The sequence below is a fragment of the Apostichopus japonicus genome, chromosome 20 (assembly GCF_037975245.1).
Source record: "Apostichopus japonicus isolate 1M-3 chromosome 20, ASM3797524v1, whole genome shotgun sequence".
Classification (NCBI taxonomy): Eukaryota; Metazoa; Echinodermata; class Holothuroidea; order Aspidochirotida; family Stichopodidae; genus Apostichopus; species Apostichopus japonicus.
The window spans coordinates 10,413,786-10,428,091 of NC_092580.1; positions in this window are offsets into that span (position 1 = coordinate 10,413,786).

Genomic DNA, 14,306 nt, shown 5'->3' on the forward strand with positions numbered 1-14,306 from the left:
ACTCACTACGAGTATATATATATATATATATATATATATATATATATATATATATATATATATATATATATATATATATATATATATATATATAAATATATATATATATACACATATATATATATATATATACACACATATATATATATATATACACACATATATATTTACATAGCGGAGTGTTTGAAAGTAAAACAGCCAATGTCTGGGTTTTTAAGACCTTTCGAGCAAAACTAACTCTTCTTTAGTGAATGATCACCGGTTGTGACAAGGAGTAGCAGGAATTGATAATTAGGAGAATGCCATATATCTGATTTTAGTATAAGTTGAGATTTCATCAAGCAGCATTGAGAAATCCGAAAATCACAGGTACATTCCAATGATATGAATATGCATATTTTATCATTATAAAGCATTGCGTAGTTGCTTTGGCATGTACATTTTTTTCATTATTTCATGAAAGTCTTCATTCATACATTATGTAATACCAAACAAGGAAGCAAGCGAGGCTGACACACCAAGGTCCCCGTCCATACTTGCAACTGATGAAGTGAAAGCACATCTCCCTGAGCTGATTAACTCAGTACATGACGTGTAAAACAGAGAATCACTGGACTGACCGACTAGCTTAGCACAAACCAAATGGTTCATGACATGTTTTACGGTCCTCTCTACCCATCCTACACGCACTCTCCTACTCCCCTATCCCTCGTCGCCACCCACACCTTCTCCACTGGCCTCATCAATCTTCTTTACCTCCTCCTCTAACCTCCTTACCTCTCCCTTCTCTTCCTACCGTTCTTATGATCCCGTCTAGCTTGTTTCCCATAACTCCCGCCCCCACCCTTCCCAACCTCGGTCCAGATATTTAATGGTTCCAATATTCATCAGAAATGGTCAATATTCCTGGCTCTGTTCGACTTCATGAACAACATGTATCAAAAACTTGTATTACACCGCTAACGACCCCTTTCAACAATTTTGCGAGAAACTCTCACCAAAACAAGCAAGAAAAAAAACAGAAAGTCTTGACACAGGCAATGAATCAATCAGCCAATCGTTATTTATATCATAAATATGCATATGAAGTTATTTACAAATATACTCTGTCCATGTTTTATAATTTATTGCTAAACCACTTGCGTACTAAAGTAAATCATAATATTTTCATAAAACTATTTAGATATGTATACGACCTACCGCACATTGCACTGAAAGCAAACTTAATTTTGCTACACAATATCTGGTTAGAACTGCAGAAAGTGGGTTGAAAACACAGCATTTGGGAATGTTTTAGCACCACTTGAAGGCCTGTGACAATGTGATATCTTCTTCTTTAGACCCCCCCCCCCCCCGCCGCGCCCCACTATTGTTATGTCTGATGAGGTAATATTGTAGATACTTTTTAAGAGCAAGCATCACAACCTGCCAACATTAAAATAGTTTCTTATACCAACATAAAAGAAGAAAATATACCATTAACAGTGGATGCAGAGTGCTAACTTGAAAATGTCTTAAGCATTGTTAAGACCTATTAATATTTCGATAACAAACATTGGTATCATGCACGAAAATGGGCGACTCATATCTTCAGTTTTTGCCCAATTGTAGGTATACCGGCGATATAAATACTCAGTAGGTTTTGGTAAGATTGAAGAAAGAAGAAAAAAATAACACGCTGACATACGATGAGTACATTGCGTGTTGTTTGTTGTTTTTGTTCTTCAGGGGGGTGGTGGGGGTTTGGTGGGAGGATGAAGGTTGGTGGAGGGGGTATATATATATATATATACACACACTTTGGGTGCTTGTATACCATTCTTTCAATCGAGTTCCTTCTTGTGCACCGCTATTTCGTTGGTAACTTCGGTATACACCGGTAGTTGTCACTACCCCCCCCCCACCACCACCACCCCATCCCCCACTCGTTCGATAAATCTCGCCTAAAGCACCCGACCCTCGTTGTAGTGACGATAACTAAGATGGATGTTGGTAATGTGGATCCACGATAGTTATAGTGTTGTATTAAAATTTTGTCACACATGTTATGAATTTCACGAAAGCTATTGGGACGATGACACGATTGCACTTACTCTGGGTAAATGATGCAGGTTTGAAAGCGTTGGTAGAGTATTGGGTTGACTTATTATCTTATTCGATTTTGCATATAACCAGGCATTTAATTTGTTTATGTTGGTTGACTTACGCACAGTTAACGACACAGTGTATAGTTTGATGGTGTCAACAGCAATCACCTGAATGGAATTGTATTGCGCAATGTCGATGGAATTTGTCAATGTCTTTAGAGTTAGCATCCCAGTCGCTTTCTGTAAAAATCCGACTTTGAAAGGCCTCCAAATTGCGTGTAATAGTCCACGATAGTTATCGTGAAATTCGTAAAAGTTATATTACAAGACCATAACTATCGTGGAAACAACATAATCCTCCAGTTATCGTGACCACAACGAGAATCGGTTGCGCGCCACTGCATATGACCAGCTATAAGATGCTCAATCTGGAAAGAGAACTTTTTAACCTTCTGATCATATAATGAATAAAATCATACAAACGAGCAGGAGTTCTGTCGTTTCCTCCTAAATAATCTTAAATATGATTTAAAATTGTACGTGATTTCAATTCCTAAATTGCCGAAATGGGAGATATTCAACCACAGAATGAGTAAAATCATATAAAGATCATATGAAGAAGAAAGGGGAAAATTGCCTCGGGGCCACTGATTTCTGACTGTGCAGCTTGGTCATAAACTTACAATTATGTTTTCTTTTATTTTATTGTAATAGCAGCACGACGCTTGCCTGTGATTGGTTAATATCGGCTATATAGATATATATACCATTGTCGATCTACACATGCACTGAACGACCAGCAAAGAAAAACTTATCGTATATATAAGATTTCTTCCATCGATTACAGTTATACCTGAAATACGCCGGTAGGAATTCCGTTGTGAGTAAAAACCGTGGAAAAATCGCAAAGATTTTCAAAAGTGTCATTATTATATACATCATGCAGCTTACTACAGATACAAATAAAAGTAATCTGTATTGGAATACTTGTAATGTGGAGTTTACGATCGGAATTCCAAGCATAGGGAGTAAACTGAACCAGCCCGAAAAATTACTCATTGTAACTTTGTTCGCAATGGTTGGATTTTTCATCGTCATGGGCAATGGCTTAGTTATTACCGCATACATGACTAGTAAAAACATCAGACGGGCTCATTTTAATATGTTCATCGTGAATCTAGCGATCGCTGATTTCTTCATCGGATTTCTGGCTGCGCCTGTAAACGTTTACATGATCCTCAGTGGTCATAAAACGGGATTCTTATCAATTTCCTTTTACTTACAATCCTTTGCGATAATATTCATTTTCACGAGTGTTTCTCTACAAGTGGCAATGAGCTACGATCGTTATGTACTTGTTACGGATGCTTTCGCGTATAGGAATATGACTTCCACGAAGAAAACAAGAAATCGTGTAATGTTCGTATGGATTTACAGCGCATTGTCCTCAAGTTTGAACAATGTATGTTTTCATATGTTGTCCATTTTACCCAAAAGTTGTGTACAGTTTCCGTTACACTATATTGTTGCGGTGGTACTGCTTCTTCAGAGCTATATCATACCACTCATAGCCATTGGTTCATTGAACCTTGCGATATTTATCAAATTAAGAATAAGATCGCAAATGTTCAGAAATAAAGCCACAGCTATCTCACTCAGTAAGAATTCTCAATTCGAAATCACGACAAATCATTCACAAAATGTTCGCAAAATGGGTCCAGATTTTTACAACTTGCCACAAGGAAGTTCACTTTTCGATCAGTTCGAAGAGACGAAAGGTATTGAATTGTCCCTCGAGTCTTCGTCGGACAGAAATGGAGAGTGGCGACCGCAGGCGACGGCGACGATACGACGAGAGACACCGGAAGTGGGGGACACAAACGTAGAAATAATTCCACGAGAATTATTGTCCGTATCGACTATTTCAAATGTCCTCATGGAAAACAAATCATCTCAGAGACGAGATGACAAAATCAACTTTCGTGTTAATGAAAGTGAGTCAATTCGTTTGCAGAAACTGAGAAAAGCTGGGCGGCAGCTGTTTCTAATTGTATTTACATTCATAGCCTGTTGGCTTCCATTTCAAACGCTACTTCTAGTGTCCTCGGACGATTCCTATTCTTTCAATGGAGCAGAACAATGGTTCTTTTATTTCTTGATACTGTTCTACATCAACTCGGTTGTAAATCCATTGTTATATATCATTACTTGCAACAAATTTAAGAAGCAAGTTTATAAGATCATCTCAACATTATTGTGTCTTTAATGAAACACTTGCTTTATTTTTTATTTGGAAATGCTACGATATATGGCCATGGCACATTGCATGAATATAACTCGGTTGATGTTTTTCGTGAAGGCTGTTTTGAAATGAATGATGAATTTTAATAGATATACTGTAGATTTAAAAAAAAAACTGTTGATACGTTCTGAATTGTTAGCAGCCATTGTTATCAGTGCAGGTTTTGCTATATTTTTTAACTTTTTACTTGTATTTTTAATTGCTTGGTTTTGAACAGTGATCCTTTAATACTTTGTCACATGCTCATCAATCAAAACGGCTGGATTAATACATCCGTTGATGTTATTATTGTCTGAAGAACTTTTTTTTGATTCAAATAGAAGTTGTAAAGAACAACTGATTAGTAACGTTGAGGTCTTGGACTAAATGAACTGACGGCGTTTATCAGCCTATAAAGAGCATTCCAGATAGGCCTATTCAACGTACGGTATACTTTGAACCGGAACATCGAGAAAATCGCAATATATAAAGAACATTACTATACCCCTCATTTTTGCTTGATTATCTAATTCTTACCACCTATAATCTCAAAATTTTGAATTTAGGCAGGCTACGTGTTTGTACATGAATCTTTCAATAAAATATAGTTTAAAATAGCAGCGTGTGAGTATATTCTCCGACGGGAATATAATTGATAAGTTTCATTGTCATATAAAATTAATTATTTCATCTTTTATCATTCTTGTTTCCATTATTTGAAACCTCTTCTGAATAGGTTTTTAAATGTTGATGATACGTTTTATTTATATGGTTGCATGCATGGGTGGCGGAATAGGGCTCATTCTGATAGGCCAGAAACATCAAGGGAGGGTGGGTGGGGCGGTTGTGGGAGAGGATGAGACGTGATTTCACAACTAAAATGCTATCTCACTCCATGTGTGTATCTCTATCTTGCATTGATCTCCAGTTTGCATTGCCAAAGCGGTTGTTATAATCTGCCGCCGAACTACTTTCAAAGCAAATTTTGTACGGACTAATCTTTCGCGTGTCTAAAAGTGAACTTCCTATGAAATATGCTTGTTTTTTTATTCACATGAAAGATTTTTTTCATTTTTCTTTGTATATACCTTTTAATAATTCCATATATGAGATGATACGGATATTCGTGTCACTAATCATCGGGTTATTTGCATTAGCAAATATTAATATTCATTGATGGTTATTGGTGTTTGCGTAAGCTTGCATTTCAAAAGGGAGGGGGGGGGGATAATATATATGCCTTCTTTTCATAACAAATGTCATCAAATTGATTTTCTCCGTATATCTGTAGGTGATTATAATATGTGAATACTTTTTCCACTCTTTTAGCGCGCTAAATGACTTTTCAAGTTAACTCGGAATTCTGCGTCAAAAGTTCATGGCAATATATTGTATAGAAAATGTATGGTTAAACTAATCGATAAAACTTATTAACGCGATTCTCCTTTAAGTACAACCATTAGAATTCTGAATTACGTTTTTAATTTATTTCACGTCTGTGATCAATTAAGATGAAGCCGTTACTTAGAAACGTTCATTAACAGAGAGCTTTTCGGTGGGTTTTATTTCCTTCTGTTCATCATTCTACATTTCCCCATACAAGCTTTACTTCTTACTAAGCCTATCTAATTGAGGATTACTCAAAGCGATATTTGTAAATGACCCAAGTAAGAGAGACTCCTGGATCATTTCATCCACCTCACCATTTCACTTATAGTGGATATTTAATTATTCCTTTCCGATGTAGAAATGGCAAGTGCACAAGACTCTAAAATCATCAAAACCGGAAGCTTTCAACAGGTTCGACCAAATCTTCACTCGTTCCATGATTACCAGTTTATTATCATAGCCAATGGGCATTCAACAGCAGTGATACAAGAGATTCAAAAGATAGATAGCAAATACAATATATATATATATATATGTATATACACACATGTATATTTACATAGAGTGAGTGTTTGAAAGTAAAACAGCCAAGAGCTTTCGAGAAAAACTAACTCTTCTTAGTGCATGCATCACCGATTGTGACAAGGAGTAAGCAGGAATTGAAACTTAGGAGAATGCCGAATATCTGGTTCTGGTATATGTTGAGATTTCATTAAGCACCATTGAGAAATCCGAAAATCACAGGTACGTTCCAATAATATGAATATGCATATTTTATCATTATAAAGCATTGTTCGATTGCTTCGGCATGTACAATTCAAATTATTTCAAAAAGTTCTTCATTAATACATTATGTAATACCAAACAAGGAAGCAAGTGAGGCTGATACACCAAGGTCCCCGTCCATACTTGCAACTGATGAAGTGAAAGCACATCTCCCTGAGCTGATTAACTCAGTACATGATATGTAAAACAGAGAATCACTGGACTGACCGACTAGCTTAGTACAAACCAAATGGTTCATGACATGTTTTACGGTCCTCTCTACCCATCCTACACGCACTCTCCTACTCCCCTATCTCTCGTCGCCACCCACGCCTTCTCCCCTGGTCTCGTCAATCTTCTTTACCTCCTCCTCTAACCTCCTTACCTCTCCCTTCTCTTCCTACCCTTCTTATGATCCCGTCTAGCTTGTTTCCCATAACTCCCGCCCCCCACCCTTCCCAACCTCGGTCCAGATATTTAATGCTTCCAATATTCATCAGAAATGGTCAATATTCCTAGCTCTGTTCGACTTCATGAACCACATGTATCAAAAACTTTTATTACACCTCTAACGATCCCTTTCAACAATTTTGAAAAAAAAACTCTCGCAAAACAAGCAAGAAAAAAGAGAAAGTCTTGACACAGGCAATGAACCAATCAGCCAATTGTTTTTTTTTTAAATAAATTTGCATATGAAGTTATTTACAAATATACTCTGTCCATGTTTTATAGTTTATTGCTAAACCACTTGCGTACTAAAGTAAATCATGACATTTTCATAAAACTATTTCGATATGTATACGACCTTCCACACATTGCACTGAAAGCAAACTTAATTTTGCCACACAATATCTGTTTAGAACTGCAGAAAGTGGGTTGAAAACACAACATTTAGGATTTTTTTAGTGCCTTTTGAAGGCCTGTAACAGTGTGATATTTGCTTCTTTAGACCCCCTCCCCCTGCTGTTATGTCGGATGAGGTATTATTGTATAGTACACTTTAGAGCAAGCATCACAGCCTGCTAACATTAAAATAGTTTCTTATACCAACATAAAAGAAGAAAATAATACCATTAACCATGGATGCAGAGTGCTAACTTGAATATGTCTTTAGCGTTGTTAATATCTATTAATATTTCGATAACAAACATTGGTATCATGCACGAAAATCAGCGACTTATATCTTCAGTTTTTGCCCAATTGTAGGTATACTGGCGAAATTAATAGGAGGGAGGGAGGGAGGGAGGGAGGGAGGGAGGGAGGGAGGGAGGGAGGGAGGGAGGGAGGGAGGGAGGGAGGGAGGGAGGGAGGGAGGGAGGGAGGGAGGGAGGGAGGGAGGGAGGGAGGGAGGGAGGGAGGGAGGGAGGGAGGGAGGGAGGGAGGGAGGGAGGGAGGGAGGGAGGGAGGGAGGGAGGGAGGGAGGGAGGGAGGGAGGGAGGGAGGGAGGGAGGGAGGGAGGGAGGGAGGGAGGGAGGGAGGGAGGGAGGGAGGGAGGGAGGGAGGGAGGGAGGGAGGGAGGGAGGGAGGGAGGGAGGGAGGGAGGGAGGGAGGGAGGGAGGGAGGGAGGGAGGGAGGGAGGGAGGGAGGGAGGGAGGGAGGGAGGGAGGGAGGGAGGGAGGGAGGGAGGGAGGGAGGGAGGGAGGGAGGGAGGGAGGGAGGGAGGGAGGGAGGGAGGGAGGGAGGGAGGGAGGGAGGGAGGGAGGGAGGGAGGGAGGGAGTAGAACCTCCTATTATACCCATTCCTGTGACATCAGGTCGTCAGATCAACTATAGTTGGCCTGATAATATTAAACAATATGAAAATCAACGGTTATTTTACTATAGGACAATTACTAAAGAACGCTGAAATAATGTTGATGATTCGAAAATTCTAGATTCGTTTCCCTTTTATTTTTCTTTAATTTGCATTATTAAAATCATGCACCAGTTTTTCGGAAGGGATAGAGAGAAAAAGACACCATTTTGTTTCAAATCAAATGATATTACCATATTCCTCTGCTCAGTAGCATTAATTTGATTGCTATGGTATTATAATAATTGTAAGGACAAACCTCGTCGAGTAGGCTACTAAACTTGTGTAAAGTGAGTGAAACTCTGAGTAACAACTACTAGTGTTCCACTAGTCTCAACTAGTCTCAACATATGTATATATATATATATATATATATATATATATATATATATATATATATATATATATATATATATATATATAAATATATATATAAATATATATATATATATATATATATATATATACACACACTTTGGGTGCTTGTATACCATTCTTTCAATCGAGTTCCTTCTTGTGCACCGCTATTTCGTTGGTAACTTCGGTATACACCGGTACTTGTCACTACCCCCCCACCACCACCCCACCCCCACTTGTTAATATAAATATATAGATAATAATAATATATATATAGATAAATCTCGCCTAAAGCACCCGACCCTCGTTGTAGTGACGATAACTAAGATGGATGTTGGTAATGTGGATCCACGATAGTTATGGTGTTGTATTATAACTTCGTCACACATGTTATGAATTTCACGAGAACTATTGTGGACGATGACACGATTGCACTTACTATAGGTAAATGACGCAGGTTTGAATGCGTTGGTAGAGTATTGGGTTGACTTATTATCTTATTCGATTTTGCATATAACCAGGCATTTAATTTGTTTCATGTTGGTTGACTTACGCACAGTTTACGGCACAGTGTATAGTTTGATGGCGTCAACAGCAATCCCCTGAATGGAATTGTATTGCGCAATGTCGATGGAATTTGTCAATGTCTTTAGAGTTAGTATCCCAGTCGCTTTCTGTAAAAATCCAACTTTGAAAGGCATCCTTGAATGGCGTGTAATAGTCCACGATAGTTATCGTTGAATTCATAACAGTTATATTACAAGACCATAACTATCGTGGAAACAACATTATACCAATATCCTCCAGTTATCGTGACCACAACGAGAATCGGTTGCGCGCCACTGCATATGACCAGCTATAAGATGCTCCATCTGAAAAAGAACTTTTTAACCTTCTGATCATATAGTGAATAAAATCATACAAACGAGCAGGAGTTCTGTCGTTTCCTCCTAAAATAATCTTAAATATGATTTAAAATTGCACTTGATTTCAATTTCTAAATTTCCGAAATGGGAGATATTCAACCACAAAATGAGACAAATCATATAAAGGTCATATGGAGAAGAAGGGGAAAATTGCCTCAGGCTACTGTCTGACGGTGCAGCTTGGTCATAAACTTACAATTATGTTTTTTTTTATTCTAATAGCAGCACGACGCTTGCTTGTGATTGGTTAATATCGGCTGTACAGATATACCATTGTCGATCTACACATGCACTGAACGACCAGCAAAGAAACAAATTATCGTATATATAAGACTTCTTCCATCGATTACAGTTATACCTGAAATACGCCGGTGGAAATTCCGTTATGAGTAAAAACCGTGGAAAAATCGCAAAAGATTTTCAAAAGTGTCATTATTATATACATCATGCAGCTTACTACAGATACGAATAAAAGTCATATGTATTGGAATACTTGTAATGTGGAGTTTACGATCGAAATTCCAAGCACAGGGAGTAAACTGAATCAGCCTGAAAAATTACTCATTGTAACTTTGTTTGCAATAGTTGGATTTTTCATCGTCATGGGCAATGGCTTAGTTATTACCGCATACATGACTAGTAAAAACATCAGACGGACTCATTTTAATATTTACATCGTGAATCTAGCGATCGCTGATTTCTTCATCGGATTTATGGCTGCGCCTGTAAACGTTTACATGATCCTCGCTGGTCATAAAACGGGATTCTTATCAATTTCCTTTTACTTACAATCCTTTGCGATAATATTCATTTTCACGAGTGTTTCTCTACAAGTGGCAATGAGCTACGATCGTTATGTACTCGTTACGGATGCTTTCGCGTATAGGAATATGACTTCCACGAAGAAAACAAGAAATCGTGTAATGTTCGTATGGATTTACAGCGCATTGTCCTCAAGTTTGAACAACGTATGTTTTCATATGTTGTCCATTTTACCCAAAAGTTGTGTACAGTTTCCGTTACACTATATTGTTGCGGTGGTACTGCTTCTTCAGAGCTATATCATACCACTCATAGCCATTGGTTCATTGAACCTTGCGATATTTATCAAATTAAGAATAAGATCGCAAATGTTTAGAAATAATGCCACGGCAATCTCACTCAGTAAGAATTCTCAATTCGAAATCACGACAAATCATTCACAAAATGTTCGCAAAATGGGTCCAGATTTTTACAACTTGCCACAAGGAAGTTCACTTTTCGATCAGTTCGAAGAGACGAAAGGTATTGAATTGTCCCTCGAGTCTTCGTCGGACAGAAATGGAGAGTGGCGACCGCAGGCGACGGCGACGATACGACGAGAGACACCGGAAGTTGGGGACACAAACGTAGAAATAATTCCACGAGAATTATTGTTTGTATCGACTATTTCAAATGTCCTCATGGAAAACAAATCATCTCAGAGACGAGATGACAAAATCAACTTTCGTGTTAATGAAAGTGAGTCAATTCGTTTGCAGAAACTGAGAAAAGCTGGGCGGCAGCTGTTTCTAATTGTATTTACATTCATAGCCTGTTGGCTTCCATTTCAAACGCTACTTCTAGTGTCCTCGGACGATTCCTATTCTTTCAATGGAGCAGAACAATGGTTCTTTTATTTCTTGATACTGTTCTACATCAACTCGGTTGTAAATCCATTGTTATATATCATTACTTGCAACAAATTTAAGAAGCAAGTTTATAAGATCATCTCAACATTATTGTGTCTTTAATGAAACACTTGCTTTATTTTTTATTTGGAAATGCTACGATATATGGTCACGGCACATTGCACGAATATAACTCGGTTGTTGTTTTTCGTTCAGGCTGTTTTGAAATGAATGGTGAATTTTAAGAGATATACTGTAGACATTAAAAAAAAAAAAAAAAAACTTTTGATACGTTCTGAAATGTTAGCAGCCATTTATCAGTGCAGGTTTTTTAATATTTTTTAACTTTTATACTTGTATTTATTAATTGCTTGGTTTTGAACAATGATCCTTTAATACTTTGTCACATGCTCATCAATCATAACGGCTGGATTAATACATCCGTTGATGTTATTACTGTCTGAAGAACTTGTTTAGATTGAATATAGAAGTTGTAAAAGGCAACTGAAGTAACGTTGAGGTCTTGGACTAAATGAACTGACGTTATCAGCCTATAATAAACATTCCAGATAGGCCTGTTTAACGTACGGTATGCTTTGAACCGGCACATCGAGAAGATCGCAATATATAAAGAACATTACTATACCCTTATTTATTTTTTCTTAGATAATCTAACCACATGAAACATGTTAAGAGCCGCAGAAATGGCGAATTCACTAACACATAAATTGACTAGAGTCTGTACAGTGGAGTGCACAGGATTTCAAAGGTCACGGATGATGGGGAAATCGAAAAGTCGGACATGGCCTCGCGGCCCTTTGCGCACGCCACTGGGTCTATAGGTTACATTCCAAGGATATATAACATGATATCGTTTCTCGAGAAAAGATCAAGTAATCTTCCTCCGTCCCAACCTATGATAGTTAGTCAAAACTGGTTAATTATTATTATTAAGTAGTAATATTAGTAAATAGATTCCGCAGATTGCACCAAGTTTGTAACAAAGCAAGTGGATGTTAGCAGTCCAGAGATATCCGCACCTTGCCCTGCACGTCTACGTACGGTAAATACAGCATCCGCTAACAATGATGTGGAAACTGTTCATGGTTTCTCCGGCAACCGATATATAGCCTACTCTATGTATTGATTGGTGAGCAGTGGATATATTTCATCAAAGTTTAGGAATTGATTTCAAGTTACATGCGCATTTCGAGACAACACAATGATTAGTTTGGCAGGGATCACAGCTGGACCAACCGCACAATTACCCAAATTATGAAAACTAATAATAATGCCAAATAAACAAAATCCTTGAGATTCGTTTGGATATTTTGGCAGTTAGACCCTAAAATTTTCTGTACAGAAGCGTTCATAAAAATCATTGAATTATAAAAGCAAAATTATATCAAGGATATGTTTGGATAACTTTGAATGAAGAGCCCTATATATTTGTACAATTAAATATTTTGAATTTAAGTAGGCTACGTGTTTGTATAAGAATCTTTCACTAATTTTTTTTTTTTTTTTTAAATAGCGGCGTGTGAGTTTATACTCCGACGGGAATATAATTGTTGTTTCATTGTCATATAAAATTAATTGTTTCATCTGTTATCATTCTTGTTTCCAATATTTGAAACCTCTTCTGAATAGGTTTATTAAATGTTGATGATATTTATGGTTGCATGGATGGCGGAATAGGGCTCATTCTGAAAGGCCACAAAAATCAAGCGCGTGGGGGGGGGGGGCGAGGGTTGTGGGAGAGGGTAAGACGTGATTTTCACAACTAAAATGCTATCTCATCCATATTTATATCTCCATCTTGCATTGCCAAAGTATTTGTTACAATATGCCGCCGAACTACTTTCAAAGCAAATTTCGTACGGACTAATCTTTCGCGTGTCTAAAAGTGAACTTCTTATGAAATATGCTTGTTTTTTTATTCACATGCAAGATTTTTTCATTTTTCTTTGTATATACCTTTTAATAATTCCATATATGAGATGATACGGATATTCGTGTCACTAATCATCGGGTTATTTGCATTAGCAAATATTAATATTCATTGATAGTTATTGTTGTTTGCGTATGCTTGCATTTTAAAAGGGGGGGGGGGGATAATATATCTTCCTTCTATTCATAACAGATGTCCTCAAATTGATTTTCTCCGTATATCTGCAGGTGATTATAATATGTGAATACTTTTTCCACTCTTTTAGCGCGCTAAATGACTTTTCAAGTTAACTCGGAATTCTGCGTCAAAAGTTCATGGCAATATATTGTATAGAAAATGTATGGTTAAACTAATCGATAAAACTTATTAACGCGATTCTCCTTTAAGTACAACCATTAGAATTCTGAATTACGTTTTTAATTTATTTCACGTCTTTGATCAATTAAGATGAAGCCGTTACTTAGAAACGTTCATTAACAGAGAGCTTTTCGGTTGGTTTTATTTTCTTCTGTTCATCATTCTACATTTCCCATACAAGCTTTACTTCTTACTAAGCCTATCTAATTGAGGATTACTCAAAGCGATATTTGTAAATGTCCCAAAGTAAGAGAGACTCCTGGATCATTTCATCCACCTCACCATTTCACTTATAGTGGATATTTAATTATTCCTTTCCGATGTAGAAATGGCAAGTGCACAAGACTCTAAAATCATCAAAACCGGAAGCTTTCAACAGGTTCGACCAAATCTTCACTCATTCCATGATTACCAGTTTATTATCATAGCCAATGGGCTAATCAACAGCAGTGATCATACAAGAGATTAAAAAATAGATAGCAAATACAATATACAATATATATATATATATATACATATATATATATGTATGTATATATATTTATGTATATATATATATATATACACACATAAGCTTTCGAGCAAAACTAACTCTTCTTTAGTGCATGATCACCGATTGTGACAAGGAGGAGCAGGAATTGATAATTAGGAGAATGCCGAATATCTGATTCTATTGGTATAAGTTGAGATTTTATCAAGCAGCAATGAGAAATCCGAAAATCACAGGTACATTCCAATAATATGAATATGCA